Here is a 17,901-nt window from a genome sequence, read left to right on the forward strand (position 1 = left end):
GGGGCAGGAGCTGGAAGATTTTCCAGACAGTAATCAATTTTCAAAAGCTGTTCCTGAAATTCTTGGGAAGTTGCATCCGGAGGCTTGCATGCAACCACAATGACCAGGTTTTGGTTCTCGATCTTTACTGTCAAAACTTCAACTACATCATTAGAGGCATTTAGTAGTTCCTAGGATATAAGTGACTCTGTGATGTACAGGCTAACCCTCCATCCTCTTTTGCTTATTCACTTTGTCACATCGGTATAGGTTGTAACCCAGGATCTATATTTCATTGTCAAAGTGGCCCTTTATGTGGGTCTCTGTGAAAACTACAAATGTAACTTCTGAGCAGCTGGTGTGTTTTAGGATATTTGTCTCTGATTGATAACTAGAGAATGCCTCCTCTGATTCACTTTACACTTTTGAAGCTTTTGGCCTGCCTCATGGTGAGCGAAAATCACATGATGCTGTAACCCATAGGACCACCAAATCCTACAACAGCCAAGCATCTAGCAAAGCTAGGTGAGTTACCCTTGGTCCGAGGACATACGGTGATGTGGGTGCCTTACCTGGAGTTTACCTGGAGAGAGTTCCGGGAGTCAACGCCCCCGCGGCCCGGTCTGTGACCAGGCCTTCTGGTGGATCAGAGCCTGATCAACCAGGTTGTTACTGCTGGCTGCACGCAAACCAACGTACGAGCCACAGCCCGGCTGGTCAGGAACCGACTTTAGGTGCTTGTCCAGTGCCAGCTTGAAGACTGCCAGGGGTCTGTTGGTAATCCCCCTTATGTATGCTGGGAGGCAGTTGAACAGTCTCGGGCCCCTGACACTTATTGTATGGTCTCTTAACGTGCTAGTGACACCCCTGCTTTTCATTGGGGGGATGTTGCATAGTCTGCCAAGTCTTTTGCTTTCGTAGTGAGTGATTTTCGTGTGCAAGTTCGGTACTAGTCCCTCTAGGATTTTCCAGGTGTATATAATCATGTATCTCTCCCACCTGCATTGCAGGGAATACAGGTTTAGGAACCTCAAGCGCTCCCAGTAATTAAGGTGTTTTATCTCCGTTATGCGTGCCGTGAAGGTTCTCTGTACATTTTCTAGGTCAGAGATTTCACCTGCCTTGAAAGGTGCCGTTAGTGTGCAGCAATATTCCAGCCTAGATAGAACAAATGACCTGAAGAGTGTCATCATGGGCTTGGCCTCCCTAGTTTTGAAGGTTCTCATTATCCATCCTGTCATTTTTCTAGCAGATGCGATTGATACAATGTTATGGTCCTTGAAGGTGAGATCCTCCGACATGATCACTCCCAGGTCTTTGACGTTGGTGTTTCGCTCTATTTTGTGGCCAGAATTTGTTTTGTACTCTGATGAAGATTTAATTTCCTCGTGTTTACCATATCTGAGTAATTGAAATTTCTCATCGTTGAACTTCATATTGTTTTCTGCAGCCCACTGAAAGATTTGGTTGATGTCCGCCTGGAGCCTTGCAGTGTCTGCAATGGAAGACACTGTCATGCAGATTCGGGTGTCATCTGCAAAGGAAGACACGGTGCTGTGGCTGACATCCTTGTCTATGTCGGATATGAGGATGAGGAAGAAGATGGGAGCGAGTACTGTGCCTTGTGGAACAGAGCGTTTCACCATAGCTGCCTCGGACTTTACTCTGTTGACGACTACTCTCTGTGTTCTGTTAGTGAGGAAATTATAGATCCATCGACCGACTTTTCCTGTTATTCCTTTAGCACGCTTTTGTGCGCTATTACGCCATGGTCACACTTGTCGAAGGCTTTTGCAAAGTCTGTATATATTACATCTGCATTCTTTTTGTCTTCTAGTGCATCTAGGACCTTGTCGTAGTGATCCAATAGTTGAGACAGACAGGAGCAACCTGTTCTAAACCCATGTTGCCCTGGGTTGTGTAACTGATGGGTTTCTAGATGGGTGGTGATCTTGCTTCTTAGGACCCTTTCAAAGATTTTTATGATATGGGATGTTAGTGCTATCGGTCTGTAGTTCTTTGCTGTTGCTTTACTGCCCCCTTTGTGGAGTGGCGCTATGTCTGTTGTTTTTAGTAACTGTGGGACAACCCCCGTGTCCATGCTCCCCCTCCATAGGATGGAAAAGGCTCGTGATAGGGCTTCTTGCAGTTCTTAATGAACACGGAGTTCCATGAGTCTGGCCCTGGGGCAGAGTGCATGTGCATGTCATTTATCGCCTGTTCGAAGTCATTTGACGTCAGGATAACATCGGATAGGCTTGTGTTAACCAAATTCTGTGGCTCTCATAAAAAATTCATTTTGATCTTCGACTCTCAGTCTGGTTAGCGGCTTGCTAAAAACTGAGTCATATTGGGACTTGAGTAGCTCACTCATTTCCTTGCTGTCATCTGTGTAGGACCCATCTTGTTTAAGTAGCGGCCCAATACTGGACGTTGTTCTTGACTTTGATTTGGCATAGGAGAAGAAATACTTTGGGTTTCTTTCGATTTCATTTATGGCTTTTAGTTCTTCCTGCGATTCCTGACTCCTATAAGATTCCTTTAGCTTAAGTTCGATGCTTGTTATTTCTTTGACCAGTGTCTCCCTACGCATTTCAGATACATTGACCTCTTTTAGCCGCTCTGTTATTCTTTTCCGTCGCCTGTAAAGGGAGCGCCTGTCTCTTTCTATTTTACATCTACTCCTTTTTCTTAGAGGAATAAGCCTCGTGCGTACATCGAGTGCCACCAAGTTAATCTGTTCTAGGCATAAGTTGGGGTCTGTGTTGCTTAGTATATCTTCCCAGCTTATATCGGTTAGGACTTGGTTTACTTGGTCCCACTTTATGTTTTTGTTATTGAAGTTGAATTTGGTGAATGCTCCCTCGTGACTAATCTCATTATGTGGGCCTGGGGCTCCACGCATACATGTCTGAACCTCAATTATGTTGTGATCTGAGTATATTGTTTTTGATATGGTGACATTTCTTATCAGATCATCATTGTTAGTGAAGATGAGGTCTAGTGTATTCTCCAGTCTAGTAGGCTCTATTATTTGCTGGTTTAAATTGAATTATGTGCAGAGATTTAAAAGCTCGTGTGAGAGTGCGTTTTCATCAGAGCTGCCTCCTGGTGTTATTACTGCAACAATATTATTTGCTATATTCCACCATTTTAGGTGCCTTAAGTTGAAATCCCCCAGGAGCAAGATGTTGGGTGCAGGAGCTGGAAGATTTTCCAGACAGTGGTCAATTTTTAACAGCTGTTCCTGGAATTGCTGGGATGTTGCATCCGGAGGCTTGTAGACTACCACAATGACTAGGTTTTGGTTCTCTACCTTTACTGCTAAAACTTCCATTACATCATTTGAGGCATTAAGCAGTTCTGTGCAAACAAGTGACTCTGCAATGTACAGGCCAACCCCCCCCCCCTTTTTGCCCGTTCACTCTGTCACATCTGTATAGGTTGTAACCTGGGATCCATATTTCGTTGTCCAAGTGATCCTTTATGTGGGTCTCAGTGAAAGCCTCTGAGCTAATTTCATTCTACTCCCTGTTTCGAGTACTAGCCCAACAAGCAGTATTTTTATATTTTTGTAATCAAGAGCGAGTGGTATTGATCAATAACAACACTGCGACTAGCCAAGGACTCGAACACATGATGTTTTGGCCTGCCTCATGACGAGCGAAAATCACGTCTTGGTTACAATAATATAAAAATACTGCTTGTTGGGCTAGTACACCAAACAGGGAGTAAAATGAAATTAGCTCAGAGGCACCCACACCACCGTGTATCCTCGGACCAAGGGTAACACACCTAGCATGGCTGGGTGCTTGGTTCTTGTAGGATTTGGTGGTCCTGTGGGTTAGTGTCATGTGATTCTTGCTCACCGCGAGGCAGACCAAAACTTCATAGGATCAAGTCCTTGGCTAGTCGCATATATATATATATATATATATATATATATATATATATATATATATATATATATATATATATATATATATATATATATATATATATATATATATATATATATATATATATATATATATATATATATATATATATATATATATATATATATATATATATATATATATATATATATATGTCGTGCCGAATATGTAAAACTGGTCAATTAGCAAGAACTCATTTAAAATTAAGCCCTTTCTAAAATTTTCTCTTATAGGTTTAAAGATATATTTTTTTCACTAATGTTAATGTAAAAATTTTTAATTTTGCTCCAACAGAATCTTAGAAAACTTACCTAACCTTATTATAACAAGAACAATTTATTTTAGCCTAACCCAACCAAATATATTTTAGATTTGTTTACAGTAATTTAATACTAAACAAACACAGTGAAATATATTTTTTTCCTTAGGTTCAGAATGATTTTGGCGAAATTATTGCATACACAAATTTTCGCTTAACCTATATGGCAAGATGAGCGTTGCTATTTAAGCCAAGATGGTAAGTTCTGCCTATTCGGCACGACATATATATATATATATATATATATATATATATATATATATATATATATATATATATATATATATATATACAAACACTGATCTCTGGCTGAAGGAGACTCGAACCTACGAACCTTGGAACAAGGTACCCATTGCTTCAATTCAATTCAATTCAAAGTTTATTCTCTATAAGGATTACAATGCTGAGTTTACAGAATTTGGTTATTGTGTGGTTTACATGTAGTAAAATAATGATTACAGAGTGTACCACTAGAACACCTAGCATGACTAGGCATTTCAGGCAGACTAGTTTAATTCTTAATTTTAAAATATTGCAAATTATGAGGTAAGTTGGTATTATGGCTAAGCGACTAAATACTAGTTTGTGAGTTTAGCAATGTGAATGCTTTTGTTTTGGCACAGTACATAGTTTCAGTATTGGAGTATCACAGGATTCATTATTTTAAGACTGAGATTAATATTTCTGTTTATGGTCAAATGGGTGAGTGAGTGTAAGTGTGAACCACCAGGTGTTATTCGTGTAGTTAGTTGATGGGGTGTATCAGGGAGATAAGATGTTTTCTAATGGTAGTTTTGAAGGTGATGAATGTGTCCGCAGTTCTAGAGTTCTCAGGTAGGGTGTTCCAGATTTTAGGGCCTTTGACATACATTGAATTTTTATAAAGGTTTAGTCGGACACAGGGAATGTCGTAGAGATGTTTGTGTCTGGTGTTATGCCTGTGGGTTCTGTCACAACTATCAAGAAAGCATTTTAGGTCAAGGATGATATTGGAGTTTAAGGTCCTGTAGATGTAGATTGCACAGTAGTAAGTGTGGATGTACTGAACAGGGAGAAAGTTTAGATCTATGAAGAGTGGGGGGGTGTTGCCAGGGATGGGATTTAGTGATTATTCTTTCTGCAGCTTTTTGTTGGGTTATTATTGGCTTCAGTGGGCTGCAGAAAACAATATGAAGTTCAACGATGAGAAATTTCAATTACTCAGATATGGTAAACATGAGGAAATTAAATCTTCATCAGAGTACAAAACAAATTCTGGCCACAAAATAGAGCGAAACACCAACGTCAAAGACCTGGGAGTGATCATGTCGGAGGATCTCACCTTCAAGGACCATAACATTGTATCAATCGCATCTGCTAGAAAAATGACAGGATGGATAATGAGAACCTTCAAAACTAGGGAGGCCAAGCCCATGATGACACTCTTCAGGTCACTTGTTCTATCTAGGCTGGAATATTGCTGCACACTAACAGCACCTTTCAAGGCAGGTGAAATTGCCGACCTAGAAAATGTACAGAGAACTTTCACGGCGCGCATAACGGAGATAAAACACCTCAATTATTGGGAGCGCTTGAGGTTCCTAAACCTGTATTCCCTGGAACGCAGGAGGGAGAGATACATGATTATATACACCTGGAAAATCCTAGAGGGACTAGTACCGAACTTGCACACGAAAATCACCCACTACGAAAGCAAAAGACTTGGCAGACGATGCACCATCCCCCCAATGAAAAGCAGGGGTGTCACTAGCACGTTAAGAGACCATACAATAAGTGTCAGGGGCCCGAGACTGTTCAACTGCCTCCCAGCACACATAAGGGGGATTACCAACAGACCCCTGGCAGTCTTCAAGCTGGCACTGGACAAGCACCTAAAGTCAGTTCCGGATCAGCCGGGCTGTGGCTCGTATGTTGGTTTGCGTGCAGCCAGCAGCAACAGCCTGGTTGATCAGGCTCTGATCCACCAGGAGGCCTGGTCTCAGACCGGGCCGCGGGGGCGTTGACCCCCGGAACTCTCTCCAGGTAAACTCCAGGTTAGGTGTGTTGCTGCAGTTGATCCCCAAGCACAAATAGCATAGGTGAGGTATGGATAAATAAGTGAGTGAGACCCACATAAAGGATCACTTGGACAACGAAATATGGATCCCAGGTTACAACCTATACAGATGTGAAAGAGTGAACAGGCAAAAGGGGGGGGGGGCCTATACATTGCAGAGTCACTTGTTTGCACAGAACTGCTTAATGCCTCAAATGATGTAGTGGAAGTTTTAGCAGTAAAGGTAGAGAACCAAAACCTAGTCATTGTGGTAGTCTACAAGCCTCCGGATGCAACATCCCAGCAATTCCAGGAACAGCTGTTAAAAATTGACCACTGTCTGGAAAATCTTCCAGCTCCTGCACCCAACATCTTGCTCCTGGGGGATTTCAACTTAAGGCACCTAAAATGGAGGAATAAAGCAAATAATATTGTTGCAGTAATAACACCAGGAGGTAGCTCTGATGAAAACTCACACTCACACGAGCTTTTAAATCTCTGCACAAAATTCAATTTAAACCAGCAAATAATAGAGCCTACTAGACTGGAGAATACACTAGACCTCATCTTCACTAACAATGATTATCTGATAAGAAATGTCACCATATCAAAAACAATATACTCAGATCACAACATAATTGAGGTTCAGACATGTATGCGTGGAGCCCCAGACCGACATAATGAGACTAGTCACGAGGGAGCATTCACCAAATTCAACTTCAATAACAAAAACATAAAGTGGGACCAAGTAAACCAAGTCCTAACCGATATAAGCTGGGAAGATATACTAAGCAACACAGACCCCAACTTATGCCTAGAACAGATTAACTCGGTGGCACTCGATGTATGCACAAGGCTTATTCCTCTAAGAAAAAGGAGGAGTAGATGTAAAATAGAAAGAGACAGGCGCTCCCTTTACAGGCGACGGAAAAGAATAACAGAGCGGCTAAAAGAGGTCAATATATCTGAAATGCGTAGGGAGACACTGGTCAGAGAAATAGCAAGCATCGAACTTAAGCTAAAAGAATCCTTTAGGAGTCAGGAATCGCGGGAAGAACTAAAAGCCATAAATGAAATCGAAAGAAACCCAAAGTATTTCTTCTCCTATGCCAAATCAAAATCGAGAACAACGTCCAGCATTGAGCCCCTACTTAAACAAGATGGGTCCTACACAGATGACAACAAGGAAATGAGAGAGCTACTCAAGTCCCAATATGACTCAGTTTTTAGCAAGCCGCTAACCAGACTGAGAGTCGAAAATCAAAATTAATTTTTTATGAGAGAGCCACAAAATTTGATTAACACAAGCCTATCCGATGTTATCCTGACGCCAAATGACTTCGAACAGGCGATAAATGACATGCCCATGCACTCTGCCCCAGGGCCAGACTCATGGAACTCTGGGTTCATCAAGAACTGCAAGAAGCCCCTATCACGAGCCTTTTCCATCCTATGGAGAGGGAGCATGGACATGGGGGTCGTCCCACAGTTACTAAAAACAACAGATATAGCCCCACTCCACAAAGGGGGCAGTAAAGCAACAGCAAAGAACTACAGACCAATAGCACTAACATCCCATATCATAAAAATCTTTGAAAGGGTCCTAAGAAGCAAGATCACCACCCATCTAGAAACCCATCAGTTACACAACCCACGGCAACATGGGTTTAGAACAGGTCGCTCCTGTCTGTCTCAACTATTGGATCACTACGACAAGGTCCTAAATGCACTAGAAGACAAAAAGAATGCAGATGTAATATATACAGACTTTGCAAAAGCCTTCGACAAGTGTGACCATGGCGTAATAGCGCACAAAATGTGTGCTAAAGGAATAACAGGTAAAGTCGGTCGATGGATCTATAATTTCCTCACTAACAGAACACAGAGAGTAGTCGTCAACAGAGTAAAGTCCGAGGCAGCTACGGTGAAAAGCTCTGTTCCACAAGGCACAGTACTCGCTCCCATCTTGTTCCTCATCCTCATATCCGACATAGACAAGGATGTCAGCCACAGCACCATGTCTTCCTTTGCAGATGACACCCGAATCTGCATGACAGTGTCTTCCATTGCAGACACTGCAAGGCTCCAGGCGGACATCAACCAAATCTTTCAGTGGGCTGCAGAAAACAATATGAAGTTCAACGATGAGAAATTTCAATTACTCAGATATGGTAAACATGAGGAAATTAAATCTTCATCAGAGTACAAAACAAATTCTGGCCACAAAATAGAGCGAAACACCAACGTCAAAGACCTGGGAGTGATCATGGCGGAGGATCTCACCTTCAAGGACCATAACATTGTATCAATCGCATCTGCTAGAAAAATGACAGGATGGATAATGAGAACCTTCAAAACTAGGGAGGCCAAGCCCATGATGACACTCTTCAGGTCACTTGTTCTATCTAGGCTGGAGTATTGCTGCGCACTAACGGCACCTGTCAAGGCAGGTGAAATTGCCGACCTAGATAATGTACAGAGAACTTTTACGGCGCGCATAACGGAGATAATTTTTATTATTATTATCACACTGGCCGATTCCCACCAAGGCAGGGTGGCCCGAAAAAGAAAAACTTTCACCATCATTCACTCCATCACTGTCTTGCCAGAAGGGTGCTTTACACTACAGTTTTTAAACTGCAACATTAACACCCCTCCTTCAGAGTGCAGGCACTGTACTTCCCATCTCCAGGACTCAAGTCCGGCCTGCCAGTTTCCCTGAACCCCTTCATAAATGTTACTTTGCTCACACTCCAACAGCACGTCAAGTATTAAAAACCATTTGTCTCCATTCACTCCTATCAAACACGCTCACGCATGCCTGCTGGAAGTCCAAGCCCCTCGCACACAAAACCTCCTTTACCCCCTCCCTCTAACCTTTCCTAGGCCGACCCCTACCCCGCCTTCCTTCCACTACAGACTGATACACTCTTGAAGTCATTCTGTTTCGCTCCATTCTCTCTACATGTCCGAACCACCTCAACAACCCTTCCTCAGCCCTCTGGACAACAGTTTTGGTAATCCCGCACCTCCTCCTAACTTCCAAACTACGAATTCTCTGCATTATATTCACACCACACATTGCCCTCAGACATGACATCTCCACTGCCTCCAGCCTTCTCCTCACTGCAACATTCATCACCCACGCTTCACACCCATATAAGAGCGTTGGTAAAACTATACTCTCATACATTCCCCTCTTTGCCTCCAAGGACAAAGTTCTTTGTCTCCACAGACTCCTAAGTGCACCACTCACTCTTTTTCCCTCATCAATTCTATGATTCACCTCATCTTTCATAGACCCATCCGCTGACACGTCCACTCCCAAATATCTCAATACGTTCACCTCCTCCATACTCTCTCCCTCCAATCTGATATCCAATCTTTCATCACCTAATATTTTTGTTATCCTCATAACCTTACTCTTTCCTGTATTCACCTTGAGGTATTCACCTTGAGGTTCCTAAACCTGTATTCCCTGGAACGCAGGAGGGAGAGATACATGATTATATACACCTGGAAAATCCTAGAGGGACTAGTACCGAACTTGCACACGAAAATCACTCACTACGAAAGCAAAAGACTTGGCAGACGATGCACCATCCCCCCAATGAAAAGCAGGGGTGTCACTAGCACGCTAAGAGACCATACAATAAGTGTCAGGGGCCCGAGACTGTTCAACTGCCTCCCAGCACACATAAGGGGGATTACCAACAGACCCCTGGCAGTCTTCAAGCTGGCACTGGACAAGCACCTAAAGTCAGTTCCTGATCAGCCGGGCTGTGGCTCGTACGTTGGTTTGCGTGCAGCCAGCAGCAACAGCCTGGTTGATCAGGCGCTGATCCACCAGGAGGCCTGGTCACAGACCGGGCCGCGGGGGCGTTGACCCCCGAAACTCTCTCCAGGTAAACTCCAGGTCTCCAGAACTCTCTCCAGGTAAACTCCAGGTATAGTGGAAGAAGGGCATTTTGCGGCGCGTAGTATCGTATCTTGGAGAGGATCCCAACCGTTTTGGATACTTTTTTGGTTATGTGTTGGATATGGGTGCTGAAATTCAGGTTGTTGTCAAGGTATAGGCCTAAAAATTTGCCCTCATTATGTCTGGTAATTAGAGTGTTGTCGATCTTAATGTTAATTTGTGCATCTCCTGCTCTGCTACCATACATAATATAGTAGGTTTTGTCAGTGTTAAGTGTAAGTTTATTGGCTGTCATCCAAGTCGATATTTTGATCAGCTCCTCGTTAACAATGGTGTTGAGGGTGGCAAGATTAGGGTGAGAGATGACGTAAGTCATGTCGTCAGCAAAGAGAATGGGTTTCAAGTGTTGGGAAACATTTGGAAGATCATTGATGTATAGGAGGAAGAGCAGGGGACCAAGGACACTTCCCTGCGGAACTCCAGTATTAAGTGGCCGTGTTGTTGATGCTGTGTCTTTAATGGTGACATACTGATACCTATTAGTAAGGTAAGATTTGAAATAAGCAAGCGCTTATGGTCAAGTTTGTGGAGTAGGATGTCGTGGTCTACTGTGTCAAAAGCTTTTCTTAGGTCAATAAAAATTCCTAGTGGATATTCCTTATTTTCCAATGCTGTGTAAAGCAGATCTAGCATTTTTATGATTGCATCATTAGTGCTTTTATTTTTCCTGAATCCAAATTGGCAGGGGTTGAGTATGTTTTGTGCCGTTATAAATGAATATAGTCTCCTGTGCATGAGTTTCTCAAAGATTTTGGATAGCAATGGTAAGTTTGATATTGGCCTATAGTTGTTAAAGTCTGTAGGGTCACCACCTTAACGTATTGGTGTAACCCTTGCCATCTTGAGTAGTTTCGGGAAGGTGCTAGTTTCTAGTGACTTGTTAAAAAGTAATGAAATAGCATGCAAAAGGACATGGGCCGCTTGCTTGTACAGTAATGGTGGGACATGAGACAGATTCCCTGAGTTATTTTTAAGTGACTTTATAATCTCGGTGACTTCCATGGGCTCAGTTGGTGCAAGATAGAAGGAATTTGGGAAATTCCCATCTAGGTAGTCCCCGGCATGGGCATTGGTATGTGGGATTTTATTGGAGAGATTAGATCCTATGGTTGAGAAGAAGTCGTTTATCTTGTTAGCTGTGTCAGTGGGATGCAGTGGTGTTTCATTAGGTTTAGGTAGGACAATATTCTTGGGTTTTTTTCAGTTTGTGGGTCCCTAGAATCTGAGAGAGTGTTTTCCAGGTCTTTTTTATATCTCCTCTAGTGTCTGTAAATCTACTGGAGTAGTATAGTTGTTTGGCTTTCATTATTACTTTGGTGAGAACTGATAAATAGTGTTTAAGCATATCTTTGTGTATTAAGCCCTGTCTATATTGTTTTTCATATTGGTGATTTTCAGAATGGTGCTGGTTAGCCATGGGCAACCAAGCCGTTTGTTTGTGATCTGTTTCGTTTTTATAGGACAATGTTTGTTGTATAGTCTAAGTAATTTGTTAAGAAAAATGTCTGTCCAGTCATCAATACCATTGGCCTTGGAGAATTCTGTAGGCCAGTCAACAGTCTCTAGGTCAACTGTGAACTTCCTTATTGAGGCCTCCTCATGGAGTCTAAATGAGACTTTGTTGTATTCAAGTGGTGGTTTACTAATGTTTGTCAGGAGGAAGGTAGGGTAGTGGTATGTAGTGCTATTGTGATTATCCCTGATTTAAGGGGGGCTAGTATATTGGTCCATATGTGGTCTATTATGGTTGCACTTGTCTCAGTGAGCCTGGTTGGTTTAGTTATTGCTGGTATGAGAAGTGTGTTGTTCATATTGTTGATGAAATCAGTTACAGGCTGATCATCTAGTATGCCAAGGTTGATGTTGAAGTCTCCAGCTAAGAGAAGGTGGTGCTTATTCATTTGTCTGCTTGTTATTAGTGACTTTAATTTCTCACTGAAATTTGGGATGTTTGTGTGAGGTATCCGGTAAATGGCACCGATTGTTATAGGTGTCTTAAGGTTTTTTACAGTAAAATTAGCAAAAATGTATTCCCCATATTCATCACTAAAGCAAGTGGTGCTAATACAAGATAATTGGTTAGAGTAATAGATTGCAATACCACTCCCAACTTGGTTTGGTCTGCAGTTGTGAATTGCTGTGTATCCTAGTAGAGGGTAGATATCTATTGTGTCCTGCTTAAGCCAGGTCTCAGTAAGAATAATGCAGGAGAAGGGTGTCTTTAGTGACTCAAGGAGTGCCAGGAGGTCATCATAGTGTTTGTTTAAGGACCTGATGTTGTAGTTAAGTACTGATAGACTTTTACCATTGTTTAGGATAGTGCTGGCTTGTGATGCTGTGTAATAAAGGCAGTTACTTTCCAATAGGTTTTGATTGGGTGTCAGATTATGGAGGTTTAGATCAGGGTCAACGTGATCAATCATCTTCTAGGTTTAAATTATGGTTATTTATGTCCTGACTTGTGTGTTGAGTTCTAGTACTGATATCTGTAGTGGTGGGAAGTTTGGACAAGTATATAGCTAGAGTATTTTGGTCATATAGAGTATAGTCACTAATACACATAATGAAGTTGATGTTGTCTATGTGTTGTGCTGGAATGAACTAAAGTACAACTAGGTATAAACTAGTAATATAAAAATACAAATTAAAAATAGAACAAGACTCTCACTTGTAGTTGCACTAAGGTCTAATAAAATGACTTTTATGGAGTCTATGTTATGAGCTAGAATGAGCTATAGTACAACTAGGTTTAATCTAATAATATAAAAATATAAATTAAAAATAGCACCAGACTCTCACTAGTAATTGCACTATAGTCTAATATAGTGAATTTGGTATTGGCTATGTATTGAGCTAGAATGAGCTATAGTACAACTGAGTTTAATCTAATAATATAAAAAAGGCACAAGACTCTCAATTGTAATTGCACTAAGGTGTTATATAAGTTGTATATAAGGTGTTATATAAGTTGTCATCTTTTGACTACTGCCCACAGGATGGGTATGGGGTGCATAATAAACATATTAAACTAACTAACATCACTACGTATGTTAAGGCGAAGGTGGTCCTTGATAAGCTGTAGGGTGGTCTCCATGCAGGTCTCTTGGGTGACTGTGGGTGGGAGATGTTTGCTGTTAACTACAACAGCGTCAGATAGCTGCTGTTGGTCATTATGGTCTTGGAAGTTGGTTATGACATTGGCAAGTTGTTGGTCCACTCTTGATCTTTCCTCTATAATGTTGGTAGTAAGTAGGGTGACTTGGTCTTTTAGAGTGTTGATGGTGTCTAGGGACTGGGTGTGGGTGTTGCTTTGTTGTTCCAGTGTCTAGTTTATGTTCAAGAGCAGTGATCTTGTTGAGGTAATCTGCATTGCTAGCTTTTAGTTCCTGCATTTCTTGAGTTAGTTTGGTTCTGAATCATAAGGAGTTTAGCTATTTCTGGGTAGGTGATCTTCTTGACATCAAATACTGGGAGGAAGTTATCTTGGACTGTGGCGGCGGCCATGTTTGTTGTTGTCTGTCGTGTGTTGTGGTGGTGCCGGTGGGTGATGCGGGTTGTGTCCTGGCTGGCAGTACCACAAGTTTTCCTCGTGTTATTACTGCTCTCACCTTTGATGTTAGGAGTCCTTAGCTGGTTACTGGATCTTCTTTTATTGCTCTGACCCTTGTCCATTGGCTGTGGCTTCGGGTGAATAGTAGGCGATGGGTGATGGGTGAATGTTGTGAAGTATCACTTCAGTGGCAGCGGGGTAGGAGGTGGTAGTACGAGTCCTATTAGTTGGTAATTTGTGAACTTTTGGGTGATTTCTGCAGTTGATTTATATCATTCTGGGTATCCACACATGTTAGTGTTATGTGGGTCTTGATTAGGTCATCACTGGGCTGCTGGGAACCTCAGGTAGAAGTAAAAATAGAGGACAAGGTTCCTGTTGCCGCTACCGCACCTTGGCGTGCAACTTGCGCTACACGTTGATCCAAGGCAGCCAGCTTTCAGGGAGAAGGCTTACAGCTTTTCATCTCATCCCCTCTCTCTAGTAAGGCTGATGCATGCAGGGGATGAGATGAAAAGCTGTAAGCCTTCTCCCTGAAAGCTGGCTGCCTTGGAAGCCAGGAGCGATGGGCTAGTAACCCCTTCTTCTGTAGACATTTACTAAAAAAGAGAAGAAGAAAAACTTTATAAAACTGGGATGCTTGAATGTGCGTGGATGTAGTACGGATGACAAGAAAGAGATAATTGCTGATGTTATGAATGAAAAGAAGTTGGATGTCCTGGCCCTAAGCGAAACAAAGCTGAAGGGGGTAGGGGACTTTCGGTGGGGGGAAATAAATGGGATTCAATCTGGAGTATCAGAGAGTTAGAGTTAAAGAAGGGGTAGCAGTAACGTTGAAGGATCAGTTATGGAAGGAGAAAAAAGAATATGAATGTGTAACTTCAAGGATTATGTGGATTAAAGTAAAGGTTGGATGCGAAAAGTGGGTCATAATAAGCGTGTATGCACCTGGAGAAGAGAGGAATGTAGAGGAGAGAGAGAGATTTTGGGAGATGTTAAGTGAATGTATAGGAACCTTTAAACCAAGTGAAAGAGTAATTGTGGTAGGGGATCTGAATGCTAAAGTAGGAGAAACTTTTAGAGAGGGTGTGGTAGGTAAGTTTGGGGTGCCAGGTGTAAATGATAATGGGAGCCCTTTGATTGAACTTTGTATAGAAAGGGGTTTAGCTATAGGTAATACATATTTTAAGAAAAAGAGGATAAATAAGTGTACAAGATATGATGTAGGGCGAAATGATAGTAGTTTGTTGGATTATGTATTGGTAGTTGAAAGATTGTTGAGTAGACTTCAGGATGTACATGTTTATAGAGGGGCCACAGATATATCAAATCACTTTTTAGTTGTAGCTACACTGAGAGTAAAACGTAGATGGGATACAAGGAGAATAGAAGCATCAGGGAAGAGAGAGGTGAAGGTTTATAAACTAAAAGAGGAGGCAGTTAGGGTAAGATATAAACAGCTATTGGAGGATAGATGGGCTAATGAGAACATAGGCAATGGGGTCGAAGAAGTATGGGGTAGGTTTAAAAATGTAGTGTTAGAGTGTTAAGCAGAAGTTTGTGGTTACAGGAAAGTGGGTGCGGGAGGGAAGAGGAGCGATTGGTGGAATGATGATGTAAAGAGAGTAGTAAGGGAGAAAAAGTTAGCATATGAGAAGTTTTTACAAAGTAGAAGTGATGCAAGGAAGGAAGAGTATATGGAGAAAAAGAGAGAGGTTAAGAGAGTGGTGAACCAATGTAAAAAGAGAGCAAATGAGAGAGTGGGTGAGATGTTATCAACAAATTTTGTTGAAAATAAGAAAAAGTTTTGGAGTGAGATTAACAAGTTAAGGAAGCCTAGAGAACAAATGGATTTGTCAGTTAAAAATAGGAGAGAAGAGTTATTAAATGGAGAGTTAGATGTATTGGGAAGATGGAAGGAATATTTTGAGGAATTGTTAAATGTTGATGAAGATAGGGAAGCTGTGATTTCGTGTATAGGGCAAGGAGGAATAACATCTTGTAGGAGTGAGGAAGAGCCAGTTGTGAGTGTGGGGGAAGTTCATGAGGCAGTAGGTAAAATGAAAGGGGGTAAGGCAGCCGGGATTGATGGAATAAAGATAGAAATGTTAAAAGCAGGTGGGGATATAGTTTTGGAGTGGTTGGTGCTATTATTTAATAAATGTATGGAAGAGGGTAAGGTACCTAGGGATTGGCAGAGAGCATGCATAGTTCCTTTGTATAAAGGCAAAGGGGACAAAAGAGAGTGCAAAAATTATAGGGGCATAAGTCTGTTGAGTTTACCTGGTAAAGTGTATGGTAGTTATTGAAAGAATTAAGAGTAAGACGGAGAATAGGATAGCAGATGAACAAGGAGGCTTTAGGAAAGGTAGGGGGTGTGTGGACCAGGTGTTTACAGTGAAACATATAAGTGAACAGTATTTAGATAAGGCTAAAGAGGTTTTTGTGGGGGCAATGTGGCAGATGTTCCAGGTGTATGGTGTAGAAGGTAGATTACTGAAATCAGTGAAGAGTTTTTATGAGGATAGTGAGGCTCAAGTTAGAGGATGTAAGAAAGAGGGAGATTATTACCCAGTAAAAGTAGGCCTTAGACAAGGATGTGTGATGTCACCGTAATTGTTTAATATATTTGTAGATGGGGTTGTAAGAGAAGTAAATGCCAGGGTCTTGGCAAGAGGCGTGGAGTTAAAAGATAAAGAATCACACACAAAGTGGTAGTTGTCACAGTTGCTCTTTGCTGATGACACTGTGCTCTTGGGAGATTCTGAAGAGAAGTTGCAGAGGTTGGTGGATGAATTTGGTAGTGTATGTAAAAGAAGAAAATTAAAAGTGAACACAGGAAAGAGTAAGGTTATGAGGATAACAAAAAGATTAGGTAATGAAAGATTGGATATCAGATTGGAGGGAGAGAGTATGGAGGAGGTGAATGTATTCAGATATTTGGGAGTGGACGTGTCAGCGGATGGGTCTATGAAAGATGAGGTGAATCATAGAATTGATGAGGGGGAAAAGGTGAGCGGTGCACTTAGGAGTCTGTGGAGGCAAAGAGGGGAATGTATGAGAGTATAGTTTTACCAACGCTCTTATATGGGTGTGAAGCATGGGTGATGAATGTTGCAGCGAGGAGAAGGCTGGAGGCAGTGGAGATGTCATGTCTGAGGGCAATGTGTTGTGTGAATATAATGCAGAGAATTCGTAGTTTGGAAGTTAGGAGGAGGTGCGGGATTACCAAAACTGTTGTCCAGAGGGCTGAGGAAGGGCTGTTGAGGTGGTTCGGACATGTAGAGAGAATGGAGTGAAACAGAATAACTTCAGGAGTGTATCAGTCTGTAGTGGAAGGAAGGTAGGGTAGGGGTCGGCCTAGGAAAGGTTGGAGGGACGGGGTAAAGGAGGTTGTGTGTGCGAGGGTCTTGGACTTCCAGCGGGCATGCGTGAGCGTGTTTGATAGGAGTGAATGGAGACAAATGGTTTTTGATACTTGACGTGCTGTTGGAGTGTGAGCAAAGTAACATTTATGAAGGGATCCAGGGAAACCGGCGGGCCGGACTTGAGTCCTGGAGATGGGAAGTACAGTGCCTGCACTCTGAAGGAGGGGTGTTAATGTTGCAGTTTAAAAACTGTAGTGTAAAGCACCCTTCTGGCAAGACAGTGATGGAGTGAATGATGGTGAAAGTTTTTCTTTTTTGGGCCACCCTGCCTTGGTGGGAATCGGCCAGTGTGTTAATAAAAAAAAATAGTAGAACAGGATGAAAATAAACTATGCACGATTGCAGTAACTAGTGACATGGTCCTCAGACAAATAGAGAAATTAAAACCTAACAAATCCCCAGGTCCTGATGAATTGCTTGCAAGGGTTTTAAGGGAATGTAAAGGGGAACTTTGCAAACCTTTGGCTAATCTTTTCAACATATCACTACAAACTGGCATAGTGCCTGATAAGTGGAAAATGGCAAATGTAATACCTATTTACAAGGCAGGTGACAAGTCCTTAGCTTTGAACTATAGACCAATAAGCCTTACCTCCATTGTGGGAAAATATATGGAATTAATAATTGCCAAGGCAGTTCGTAGCCATCTTGATAGGCATAAATTGATAAATGA

The sequence above is a fragment of the Cherax quadricarinatus genome, chromosome 20 (genome assembly GCF_038502225.1).
Source record: "Cherax quadricarinatus isolate ZL_2023a chromosome 20, ASM3850222v1, whole genome shotgun sequence".
NCBI lineage: Eukaryota > Metazoa > Arthropoda > Malacostraca > Decapoda > Parastacidae > Cherax > Cherax quadricarinatus.